The sequence below is a fragment of the Palaemon carinicauda genome, chromosome 13 (assembly GCF_036898095.1).
Source record: "Palaemon carinicauda isolate YSFRI2023 chromosome 13, ASM3689809v2, whole genome shotgun sequence".
In the NCBI taxonomy this organism is placed as follows: Eukaryota; Metazoa; Arthropoda; class Malacostraca; order Decapoda; family Palaemonidae; genus Palaemon; species Palaemon carinicauda.
In genome coordinates, this window is record NC_090737.1 from 118,722,251 (window position 1) to 118,736,039 (window position 13,789).

General features: G+C 42.6%; 1 long non-coding RNA gene across 1 annotated transcript in view; it reads left to right on the forward strand.

The window, feature by feature from the left end:
* Nucleotides 1-13,789, forward strand: part of LOC137652042 (uncharacterized) — a 308,218-nt gene continuing 294,429 nt past the window's right edge. Inside the window, exons 1-2 of the long non-coding RNA XR_011046163.1 lie at nt 1-940; nt 2,132-2,215. This is a non-coding gene — a long non-coding RNA (uncharacterized lncRNA). The remainder of the gene's footprint in view (nt 941-2,131; nt 2,216-13,789) is intronic.

Genomic DNA, 13,789 nt, shown 5'->3' on the forward strand with positions numbered 1-13,789 from the left:
TTTATTTTACTAATGAAAATAACATATTGAGGAGTTTGGTCTTCTCTTGGAATTAACTTGGGTACGGTAAAGATTTTCAACTTAAGTGACCATAACCAGGCATTCATAATATGGTAGTTTTCAGCAATATGGATTAGGAAATGATTATTTGATCTGGTTCTTGGTGACATAACCAATATTTTCTGATTTTTGTGTAAAGGAATTAACATCTCTCCAGCGCACAATTTTTACATAATTTAGACAACTGTTTTTGAAAAACAGGTTCAGAAAATAGTTGATCATAGAAAAGTATGACAAAAATTCAGAGGCCAAAGACTAGTAGAAAAGGAATGACTACTGAAAAAGCAATTAGACTGGAGTAAGAAACTTGGGCATAATTAAGATAAAGATGAGAATTCCCTTCTACGACAAATGTTTAGGACAGATTATGTTCCATCTGGCAAGAATGACACATCACAGGATAAGGAGCACCAAGGAATGTGTCAAAATTCGTATGAACTAGTGCGTGGTGTAAAACATTCTGGCTTCAAGAACTCTACAATCTGCTTCTTGATATAAATAACTAATAGATATACCATGAAAGCATACAGTTGGTTACAGATTAATGAAATAATATCAAATATTTGTGAATTTTAGCCAGAGTAAAGAAAAAGAAAAAAAATGGAGTGTTTTTATTCTGCAAGAGAATTATTAACTGCAAGCAACAAGTGAAGCTTATAGATAGAAACGCCATAGCTAAGAGTATCGACTATTTAGGAGAACGTAACTTCTGGTTGAAGGATAGTTGAACAAAATTCACCCGATTGTTCAATTAGGCGACCCAATAATGAGAAGATAAAATCGAAGGTTGAAGAAATTATACAAAGGCCCCACCTGTTGGGCCTATAGGAACAGGACGTCCAAAATTCAATGCTGATCACATCAAAGCTTGTTATAAATGGTGAGTGTCATAGTATTGAATACCTTTTAATCCTATTGCAGCTAATTTAGAGATTTTTCTCAGATGGGGCAGATAAGGTGTGTATTTGAATATGCAAATCTTGAGGGTTAGAACTAGAAGAATTGTGAATTACAACCAATAATCAGTATATAACGGAAGTTTAGGTTTACGTGAATCTCTGAAAGGTAAAAGCTTTTAGGGAAAAAAGTACAGAAAGCCCTCAACTTATTAACTTTATAGGTTCTGAGAAGCCATTTTTAAGTCTGTGCCTGTGATAGGCTTCCCCCAATTTACATGCATACTATTTTCAGCTGCAAAATTCAACAAATAGCCCCGTTTCATATTGCAAATGTTATCTTGCTTACTGCATTAGATATGATATCGTTTTACAGTATTTTATTATGAACTTTTGACTCTATATCTTAGATTTCCGTTGGATTTGTGTATCTCCGAATGTTTAAGTTGAGGACCTTCTAAATATTCATGAGTCACATACTGCACAATTGACATTTGATTTTGGGTGTAGTATTTTCAAAGTGCAGTCGTTTCCAGGAGTAAATACCCACTGATGAAGTGTTATGGCTTAATTAGGACATGTACAAAATTAAATTATCCTTACCTAAGAATTTTAAGTTTCCTTAAACTTGACTCATAGCACAGAAAATTTTCAGGAATAGTGAACTAATGTACAGAAGATGCATTTAGTTTTAATGAGTTATCCTTATAAAAAGAGGAAGTGTAGTGTCTTGAATGATAGTGAAAATAATTATTTAGATTAGATTTTTATCTGAGAAACTAGAAAATATTTAATTTTACATAGCTTTTGTAGTATAAAATTGCAGTTGTTTTATAATAAGAACACCTGTTTAATTCAATTGGAGAAATATTTAAACTAAAAAAGTACATACTGTAGATCTTGTAGGTAGAACTTAATGACCATTGTCATAATCTACGAAATATTCCAGTAAAATAATATCCTTTTAGAGAATGATGTCTTTAGGTACGTAAGTCAGAGCCTCTTTAATTTAAGTGTTAAGCAGGTCTTTTTATGTTTTTAAAAGTATTAAAAGTAGATTTTTCTTTAAATGTTTAGATGTGTATGAGAAAATACACTTTTAAGTGTGTTCCATACCTTTTTAGAGAGCGAGATATTGAAATATCCTTATGCTCTTATTTTTCTTTTTCTTTCAGGCTGATCAAATCAGTAAACTAGATCTAAGAAAGTACATATCATCAGAATGCACATCTGATCATCTTGACTCGGAGAATGTTAAGGTAAGTCAATGATCAAACTTGAATTTTTTTTATGATTAGGAGCAAATGCAAAACCTTAGGAGGTAATTGATAGTGTAAACCAAAATATTTAAAGTACAGAATTTGGGACCTGATATTATGCTGTAGCCTATTTGATGTTAGTCTGTGATATACGAAGATTAAAAGTCTTAAAATGAAGCTACTGGCTTATATTCACTGTTAACAGAAAAGTATAAATGAAATAAATTTTACCCGGGAGAGTTTTGTGATTGAAGAATTCAGACTTTTGGACATGGTTAATTTGTAGGATTTGGAAAATATTGTGGATAATTGTACTGCAATTTTCAAAGGTGGTAATATGTGTTGAGATGAGATACCAGAGGTTGGCATTTGTCTGTAAATATGACTTTTTCAATATTAAACTTACCCGATAATCATGTAGCTGTCAACTCCGTTGCCCGACAGAATTCTACGGGAGGGATACGCCAGCTATCACTATACTAGAAGGGGTGTACTCACCAGCGCCACCTGTGGCCAGGTACTGCAGTACTTCTTGTTGACACCACCTCACTTTTTCCTCTGTCGTGCTTCCGGCAAGACATTCTGGGATACGCTTATGATTTTGGAGTATTGTTCACGGTTTTTGGTGAAGTATTTCTCTAAGATTTCAGCTTTCGCTATACTGGAAACTTTTCTAATTAGCTTAGATAGCTTTTATTTGGTTTTGATTAATGGTTAACGATCTTTTTGCTTGATTTGGATTCCCCCTTGACTAACTCTTTGATTCAAGATGTCTGACCTTTCACAAGCCCCACCCCATAGACGATGTAGGTCTTGTAATAGGCGTATTCCGAAGGCCTCGGTTGATCCTCACACCGCTTGTTCTGACTGTAGGGAAAGACCCTGTCAGTTGGAAATCGATGTGAGGAATGCGCCGGACTTTCGGAACTTGAATTTGTTCGATTCCTGAAATATTCAACCAAGTTAGAGAGAGAGAGAGTTAGGAGGAGTTCTTCTCGCTCTTCACTTTTTTCCTCACCTCATGATCCTCAACCTTTTCCTCCCCCTGTAGTGGCTACCCCCGAACCTTCTATTTGTGCTCAACCTGATATGTCCGATGTTTTGCGTGCCATTCAGGCTTTAGGTGACAAAGTGGAATCGGTGGTTAGTGACCATAAGTCTCTTATGGCAGAAGTCAAAGAACTTAAGGTCAAAAGTGCAGTGGGAGGTGATAGTGCCAGTGCTGTGCCAAGTGCTAGTGTCAGTGCGGTGCCAAGTGCTAGTGTCAGTGTCAGTGTGGTGCGTGAGGGTACTTCTGTGCGTGCCAGTCGTCCTCCCAGTCCGGGACCTCTTGCAAGCTCCCAAGCCCAGGGGAGAAGCAATGTCGAAGGGCAAAAGGGTTCGGCAGGCCTTGATCGGCGCACAGAAGTATCCTCGGTGGTTGCGGGCGTGTCTTACAGAGACCGTCACTCCCACCCGCAGACGATTGAGCCCGTCTTTTACTCGTCTGCAGAAGAAATGTCAGGGAGAAAACACTGGACTCAGGTCTCAAGACCTCTCAAACGCAAAGTCCAGACCTCAAGAGTTCTACAACCTGGTTGCAGTCATTGGATTAGCTCTGACTCTCCGCAGTCATCAGGTGACTGCACACCTCCTAAGAGAGGTAAGGTGATGCCGCAACAGACCTCATCTTCTGTTAAGGCTTTGCCTCAGCAGACCTTAGCGTCTGTCAACCCCAAGATGACTTTACTGCAGTCCATGCAGTCACAGCTTGCGGTCTTAATGCGTGAGTGTCAGGCTGAGAAGGTTACACCTCCTCCTGCGATCGCTCCGCCTCACCGCAGTCCAGTCTGCCAGGCGTACGAAGTTGAGGTTCCTCAGGATACCTTACCGCGTACTGAGTTGCCAGTTACCAGCGGTGTGCAGCAACCTCCGCCTTCCTTAAGGCAACCTCAGCAATGGGAGCAGGAGTCTTATGCCTTACTTCCTCCGCTTCCGCTTGCGGTTCCACCAGCGAGGCAACAATCTCTTGAGGTACGACAACCTCTTCCATCCATGAGGCAGCCACCTCAGCACTCGCTGCAGCGACCTCAACCCTCCTCAAGACGAGAGCCTCAACTCCTTAGGCTAGCACCTCAGGAACCTCAACTCGCGAGACAAGAACTGCGTTCTGCGCAGCCGCTACCTCAACTCTCGCAGCTCACACCTCAGGAACCTCAACTCGTTCCTCAGGAACCTGCTACTGCGCATCCGCAACCCTTACAGCAAGCGCAACTCTTGAGACAAGAAACTCATGCTAGGAGTCAGCCACCTCAACCCATGCGCCTACCTTCCTCTACTCTTCTTGACCAGTCTTTGCAGCCTGAACCTCAGGTTTTAACTCAACAACAGAGACTTGAGGATGAAACCACAAGCGTTTATGCACCCGCTTGTTCAGATTCTGCTGTTCAGCATACCACTGTTACATTACCTCTCACTTCGCTACACTCTGGTGATGAGGTTTCTGAGGAGGAAGCTGCGCACCTGGATCCCTCATCAGACGTGGAAGAACCCAAGTCTTCTCCTCTACCCATTGACTTTCGTAAGGTCCTGGCTCTTTTCAGAGAGGTATACCCGGACCATTTTGTTTCTGCTACCCCCCGCTCTCCTCCATCTGAGTTTTCGCTGGGCATGCAACCTGTTAAGTCAACTTATACTAAGCTCGTCTTTGCTAGGTCATCTAAGAGAGCTTTAAGAATATTAGGGGAGTGGTTGCAGTCTAAACAGCAACTAGGGAAGACTTCCTTTATGTTCCCACCTACTAAGCTCACTTCTAAGGCGGGCGTATGGTATGCCACAGGAGAGGAACCAGGCTTGGGAGTCCCTGCCTCTGCCCAGGCTGACTTCTCAAGTTTGGTCGACTCTCCTCGTAGATCAGCAATGAGGCGCTCTAAGGTTTGCTGGACCTTCTCCGATTTAGACCACTTCCTAAAGGGTGTATTTCGTGCCTTTGAGATGTTCAATTTTCTAGACTGGTGCCTGGGGGCCCTGAGCAAGAAGACCTCCCCTGCGGACAAGGACTCGGCCATGCTTTTAATGTCCTGCATGGATAAAGCAATTCGGGATGGGTCTGGCGAGCTTGCTTCAATGTTTGTGTCAGGAGTTCTTAAGAAAAGGGAGCAACTTTGCACCTTTCTTTCTTCCAGCATCACACCTTGTCAAAGGTCTCAACTCCTTTTTGCTCCGCTTTCTAAGTTCTTGTTTCCCGAAGAGCTTATCAAGGATTTGTCTGCGGCCCTGATTCAGAAGGACACTCATGATCTTGTGGCCTCTTCAGCTCGTAAGACTAAGGTTGCTCCCTCAGTTCCCAGGACTTACCGCACCCCAGTGGCTGATACTCCTGCTACAAGGTTTATTCCGCCCTTTCGTGGCAGAGCCCCCAGCCGAGGAAGCTCCCGTCCAGACTCTTCCAGGAGCAGGTCTAGGAAAGGTCCCAAGACTTCAAAAGGCAAACACTGACTCTCCTCCTCTCCAGACAGCAGTAGGAGCCAGACTCAAGACCTTCTGGCAAGCTTGGGAAAGGAGAGGTGCAGACGCCCAGTCTGTCAGGTGGCTAAGGGAGGGTTACAGGATACCATTCTGCCGCAAACCCCCTCTGACCACTTCTCCCATCAACCTCTCTCCCAACTACAAGGAAAAGGACAAGAGGCTAGCGTTGCACCAGGAGGTGTCGCTCCTGTTACAGAAGAAGGCAGTGGTTATAGTCCGGGACCATCAATCCCCGGGCTTCTACAACCGTCTCTTTCTGGTGGCCAAGAAGACAGGAGGTTGGAGACCGGTGCTGGACGTCAGCGCGCTCAATGCTTATGTCACCAAGCAGACGTTCACTATGGAGACGACGAAGTCGGTCCTAGCAGCGGTCAGGCAGGATGACTGGATGGTCTCGTTGGATCTGAAAGACGCTTACTTTCACGTTCCTATTCATCCAGACTCCCAACCTTTCCTGAGATTCGTTTTTGGAAAGGTTGTGTACCAATTCCAAGCCCTGTGTTTTGGCCTAAGCACAGCTCCTATGGTGTTTACGCATCTGATGAGGAATATTGCAAAATTCCTCCACTTATCGGACATCAGAGCCTCCCTTTATTTAGACGACTGGCTGTTGAGAGCCTCCACGAGTCGTCGCTGTCTGGAGAGTCTCAACTGGACTTTAGACTTGATCAAGGAACTGGGTCTGTTAGTCAACTTAGAAAAGTCCCAGCTCATTCCCTCCCAATCCATAGTTTACCTGGGAATGGAGATTCGGAGTCAGGATTTTCGGGCTTTTCCATCGGCCCCAAGGATAAGCCAAGCCCTAGATTGCATCCTGGGCATGCTGAAGAGGAACAGTTGCTCGGTGAGACAGTGGATGAGTCTCACAGGGACCCTGTCATCATTAGCCCTGTTCGTCGAGTTAGGGAGACTCCACCTCCGCCCTCTCCAATTCCATCTAGCAGCTCATTGGGACAAGGATTTGACGCTCGAAGCAGTCTCTATCCCTGTCACCAAAGAGATGAAGACCACTCTCTTGTGGTGGAAGACCAACCTCCTTCTCAAGGAGGGCCTATCGTTAGCAATTCAGACCCCCAATCTTCATCTCTTCTCGGATGCATCAGACTCGGGCTGGGGCGCGACCTTGAACGGACAGGAATGCTCGGGAACGTGGAACAGGGAACAGGAAACGCTCCACATCAACTGCAAGGAGCTACTGGCAGTTCATATGGCCCTAATGAACTTCAAGTCCCTCCTGCTAGGCAAGGTGGTGGAGGTGAACTCCGACAACACCACAGCCTTGGCTTACATCTCCAAGCAGGGAGGGACCCATTCGAGGAACCTGTACGAGATAGCAAGGGACCTCCTCATTTGGTCAAGAAGTCTAAACCTCACTCTAGTAACGAGGTTCATTCAGGGCAACATGAACGTCTCAGCAGATCGCCTAAGCAGAAAAGATCAAGTCATCCCCACGGAATGGACCCTTCACAAGAGCGTGTGCAACAGACTTTGGACCTTGTGGGGTCAGCCTACGATAGATCTGTTTGCCACCTCCATGACCAAGAGGCTTCCTTTGTACTGTTCCCCAGTTCCAGACCCAGCAGCAGTTCATGTGGATGCTTTTCTGCTGAATTGGTCCCATCTCGACCTTTACGCATTCCCACCGTTCAAGATCATCAACAGAGTCATTCAGAAGTTCGTCTCGCACGAAGGGACACGGCTGACGCTGGTTGCTCCCCTTTGGCCTGCAAGAGAATGGTTCACAGAGGTACTACAATGGCTGGTCGACGTCCCCAGGACTCTCCCTCTAAGAGTGGACCTTCTACGTCAACCTCACGTAGACAAGGTACACCCAAACCTCCACGCTCTTCGTCTGACTGCCTTCAGACTGTCGAAAGATTCGCTAGAGCTAGAGGCTTTTCGAAGGAGGCAGCCAGTGCGATTGCCAGAGCAAGGAGGGTATCCACTCGTAGAGTCTACCAATCCAAGTGGGAAGTCTTCCGAAGCTGGTGTAGAGCCAATGCAGTTTCCTCTACCAATACCTCTGTAACCCAAATAGCTGACTTCCTATTACATCTAAGGAATGAGAGATCCCTTTCGGCTCCTACGATTAAAGGGTACAGAAGTATGTTTGCTTCAGTTCTCCGCCACAGAGGTTTGGACCTTTCTTCCAACAAGGACCTTCAAGACATCCTTAAGTCTTTTGAGACTTCTAAAGAACGTCGTTTACCCACTCCAGGCTGGAATCTAGACGTAGTCTTAAGGTTCCTTATGTCTCCTAGGTTCGAACCTCTCCAGTCAGCTTCCTTCAAGGACCTTACCCTCAAGACTCTTTTCCTCGTCTGCCTTGCAACAGCTAAAAGAGTCAGTGAGGTTCATGCCTTCAGCAAGAACATTGGGTTCACATCCGAATCTGCAACATGTTCTTTACAGCTCGGATTTTTAGCTAAGAATGAACTTCCTTCACGTCCTTGGCCTAGATCGTTTGAAATTCCTAGCCTTTCCAACATGGTAGGTAACGAGCTAGAAAGAGTTCTTTGCCCTGTCAGAGCTCTGAAATATTATCTTAATAGGTCAAAACCTATACGAGGACAGTCAGAAGCCTTATGGTGTGCAATCAAGAAACCTTCGATGCCCATGTCCAAAAACGGAGTTTCGTATTATATAAGGCTTCTGATTAGAGAAGCCCATTCTCACATGAAGGATGAAGACCTTGCTTTGCTGAAGGTAAGGACCCACGAAGTGAGAGCCGTAGCCACTTCGATGGCCTTTAATAAGAACCGTTCTCTGCAGAGCATTATGGATGCAACTTATTGGAGGAGCAAGTCAGTGTTTGCATCATTTTATCTTAAAGATGTCCAGTCTCTTTACGAGAACTGCTACACCCTGGGACCATTCGTAGGAGCGAGTGCAGTAGTAGGTGAGGGCTCAGCCACTACATTCCCTTAATCCCATAACCTTTTTTAACCTTTCTCTTGAATGCTTTTATTGTTGTTTTTTGGGTTGTTACGGTAGGCTAAGAAGCCTTCCGCATCCTTTTTTATATGGCGGGTGGTCAATTCATTCTTGAGAAGCGCCTGGGTTAGAGGTTGTGTAGAGGTCCTTTAGTATGGGTTGCAGCCCTGTATACTTTAGCACCTTAGAGTTGATTCAGCCTCCTAAGAGGAACGCTGCGCTCAGTAAGGAAGACGAACTTAATAAAGGCAGAGTAACGGTTCAAGTCGACTTCCTTACCAGGTACTTATTATTTCATTGTTATTCTGAAATAACTGATTATATGAAATACGGGATACTTAGCTATCCTTTAGTCATGTACACTGGTTTTCACCCACCCCCCTGGGTGTGAATCAGCTACATGATTATCGGGTAAGTTTAATATTGAAAAATGTTATTTTCATTAGTAAAATAAATTTTTGAATATACTTACCCGATAATCATGATTTAATTGACCCACCCTTCCTCCCCATAGAGAACCAGTGGACCGAGGAAAAAGTGAGGTGGTGTCAACAAGAAGTACTGCAGTACCTGGCCACAGGTGGCGCTGGTGAGTACACCCCCTTCTAGTATAGTGATAGCTGGCGTATCCCTCCCGTAGAATTCTGTCGGGCAACGGAGTTGACAGCTACATGATTATCGGGTAAGTATATTCAAAAATTTATTTTACTAATGAAAATAACATAATTCTTGATTTAGGGCCAAAGAATATCAGTATTTTATGGTGTATCATTGATATCGAAGTAAAATCTGATTGTAGAGGAGAAGGAAACCCAACTTAGTACAGTACTAAAATACCCCTTATTATTTTCATTTTGTTAGATATATCAAGCAAGGTAATGTACAGGAAGCATTATTTTTTCAGTTTATGATATCCATAAGTAAACAATTTTATATGGTACGGCATTGAAGAACCGTATATTTTTTTAGATACTTGTCTTGTGATTTTTATTCTGATTTAGATTCCATTGGATAAAGAGCTATGCAGGAATACTCACTGGTTATGCTAGACTTCATTTTCAGAATTTAAAGGTTTTTAAAAAAAACATTAGTTCAAAGTTGTGGAAATTCCAAGAACAGAAAATTGTAAGTGAACTTAAGCAAGGTCAAAATTCCATAGCAGAAATGTAAGCAGGATGATATTACCAAGGGGGAACTTTCCATTTCTAAACCTTTTAATCTGCAAGCCCTCAGCTTTGCTTTGGATTATGATCCATTGCAAAGCGTCTAGAATGATATTTCTGTACCAGATACCTTGATTGATAAAATAATAGCAATGCGAATAATAATAATGACTATAATAATCCTAGTACAGAAATTTGATTATCAAAACTCAAAACAAAAACTGCCTGTTTACAATTTTATTTACAGTACATTGCAATCCCAGTTTTCTTTTATTGCATGTACATTTACTTTAACAGACTAATTGGAAATTAAGTGAATTTCCTTCAAATGAACACTACTGATTACAATGTCATTTTTTGTGGTTGTTTTAGTAATAGTGGCATAAATATTAGATGGTTGAGTTCTGGTTGTAACCTCATTGCCCTTATTTAGAAAGATAAAAGGGTTTTAATGCACATATATGATGAAATTAATTGTATTTTTTATTTCAGAAAATGCTTCTTTAAAGGTGAAATATTTTGGAGCTTACAAAGTCTGAAAGCATCCTGGAGAATTGTCTAGACTGAAAGGTTGTGGAAAGGGTCTGAATTTGGAAGAAAATGAGGTAAGTGTTTGATGAAATGAAAATATGCCTCTTTTTGGGGAAACTTTTTATCTTGGGTGGGATAATGATACAAGTTTGAATGGAGTCAGAAGTACAACTTGAGTGGATTTTGTTAAAACTTTAAAATATTTTAAGTGAAGAAAATAGAAGTTTACTGTAATATCCCTACTACTAGTTCTTTGGATATTTGAATAGTTTTTCTTTAAATAAATCAAATAGTAATTACGTGAATAATTGTTAAATTTTGTGAAAGAAAAGATTTTGAATGGGGAAATTTTTGTCATCTATAATCTATTGTAATCTATTTACTTATACTTCATCACTGATTGGGGATCAGGGCTAATGCACCATAAAAGTTATTAGGTATTCGATAAACTATTTTGAAAAAGTAAGTTGGTTAGTGCAACAAGTAGACTACTTTTGAAAATTAGCAACCTGTATTTGGGAATTATTTGAGAAATTGATGTAAAGCATAGAATGTCTTTTGTATTCATGATATTTATCTACACATTTATCTACAATGTGTGAATCTATTGAAGTGATCATAAACTAGTTAGAGCATGCACAAGGGAAAAATGGATTTTGAGCGAAGCGAAAAATCTATTTTTGGGTGAGATAGCCATGTCGTCCTGATGGAAGGTTCCTTCAGTAGCTTCCTAGGGTATATTTTACAGTGGATATTCCCAGAGAATTAAACTAAAGGTTATCACAGAATTCTAACTTCTGGTGCGAGTACCCTAAAGGTTTCCCTCTAGGATATCTTATATCAACAGGACGCATGTATGAACACGCCACATAGCTATCTGCACCCCATATAGAGTTAACACTTCGATATGGAAAGGTGGCTGAGTAACTGAGGAGCCGTTCCAAAGTTACTCTCATCCTTGGCTACTTTTGGTACTCGAGACGTAAACAAACGGGCGCCATTGCTAAATGACGTCACGTCCGTCCTCATCCTGAGTTCAGCTCCTACCAATCTCCGCGATACAGTAGGTCAGGGAGGGGCCTGAAAGGCTGAACTAGAATAGACGGGAGGGTCCATCAGGACGACATGGCTATCTCACCCAAAAATAGATTTTTCGCTTCGCTCAAAAGCCGTTTTTTGGGCTCAAGCCATGTCGTCCTGATGGAAGTGTACCAGAGAATTAATGTATCGTGGATTTTTTCCCCTTTATTCCAAGTGCCAAGGGCTAAGAAACGTATTATAGTACATGTCCTTACCAGAGATTCGATGATGAACTGGTTTCCTGTCCCCCTGGCAGGGAAGTTCTGGTGGACAATAGGAACATCTCAAAGCGATCATTGAAGAAATACTCACCCGGTGGAGAGATGATACTGGTCTCGGAGACAGGACAAAGGTTAATATTCGAGTAGGAATATTATCAAAGCATCAGTAAGTATATAACATAATTACTACTCACCTGGTGGAGAGATGATGCTGGTCTCGGAGACAGGACAAAGGTTAATATTAGAGTAGGAATATTATCAAGGCATAAGTGAGTATATAACATAATTACTTATATTATTCTTTAGATCATACATTAAAGAGGTAAATGAAACTATAACAATCGTATATTTCTTAAAAAGGAATAGGAGCGAAAGGAGACGCACATGGTAATAAAATAGACATTTTATTTTTAAGATTGCAGATTATTATGGAAGTAATTACAATAATGATTATAAAATTTATTTACAGTAATAAAGAATAATGTACATAGACATGAAAGACGGTGATCTTGAGTCTGAAAAGAAAAGTTTGCTTTTCCGAAACACAAGTTCCTAGAGGAACGCCAGTCTTTTAAAGTCCAAATAAAAACACTCCATACCCTAGGGCATGTGGCACGCATGTAAATTTCTATGACATTTCACTTTGGTAAAGAAGTTTATTAGAAACACTAAGTGTCCATTAAATCACTATGTATCACGATAGGGTCAACGCAGGCACCCGTAGAGTCCCAAGTAACTCACTGTTCTATGCAGATTTAAGCAGCAGGTTTCATAACACTACCTGCAGCTACCACGAAATGTTTCACTTCGTGCACTTGTTTTGCGTAGTGCTTGAAAAAAACGCACGATGATTTCCAGCCTGTAAAGCTCTTGAGGCTTTCGAAATCCATACTCTGGAAGAAATTCAGAGAAGAAGCTACTTTCCTAGGATCGTGACCTGCGGGTGTACTGTCAGGATCCGCTCTGCGAATGAAGTAGGTGTTTTTCGCTCTTAGTTGTTTCAGTGACAGGTCGCTACCCGATGTTTCTCCTTTGAAGAGTTGTCGTCCACCGAAGTCTGAAGTTCTTCGAAGATACTGTAGACCTTAAGACTCTCCACTGGGCATAGAGAGACATCTTCCTTCAGGGGGCAGATTCTCCAAGGGCCCCATCTCTTGGTGGGTAGTTCATTCTTGGCAAGAAACGTCGGATCGGGGAAGAAGGTAAGATCTGTCTCAGCGAACAGGATATGACCCTCTTCTCTTGATAATCCCACTATTTCAGTGACTCGGGCTCCTGAGGCGAGAGCAAAAAGGAAGATAACTTTTTAAGTCAGGTCTTTCAGAGGGCACGAATCGTTGTCCAGGCTAGAAGCAAAATGGAGCACTTTGTCCAGGGACCAGGAGATAGGTTTTGGTGGAGGTGCTGGGCGTAGTCTAGTGCATGCCTTTGGCAGTTTATTGAAGATATCACTAGACAGATCAATCTGGAAGGCGTATAGGAGTGGTCTAGTCAAGGCCGATTTACAAGTGGAAATCGTGTTGGCCGCTAGGCCTTGTCCATGAAGGTGAATGAAGAAGGACATGCAAAAATCAATGGTGATTTCCGTAGGAATTTTTGCCTTGATGAGAACGAAGGAAACCCACTTTTTCCAGGATGATTCGTACTGCCTTCTGGTAGACCTGTCTTGTACTCCTCGAGGAAGTCTAAGCTTTTCTTCGAGATCCCAAACCTTTTCTTTGCGGCTAAGGAGAGAAAATCATGAGATGAAGGTCCCTGACTTTCAGTGATGAAGCGAAGACAGTCGACTTCTGTACTTGTTGAGAGAGGACTGGGCCCGGTAGGGGGATCAGCGTGGGCTGCAGCTCCAGGACCAGGGGATACCAATTGCTCCGGGGCCACTTGGGAGCCACTAGGGCTGCTGTCCCTTTGAAGGTTCTCAGTTTGGATAGGACTTTCAGCAGAGGGTTGGGAGGAGGGAACAGGTAGATCTTGGACCATCTGTTCCAATCCAGGGACATGGCGTCCACCGCTTCTGCCTTGGGGTCCTCGTACGGGGCCACATATCGAGGAAGTTGATTGTTGTCGCTCGTCGCGAAGAGATCTATCTGAAGTTCTGGGACTTGGTGAGAGATGAAGGAGAATGATCTTGCGTCTAG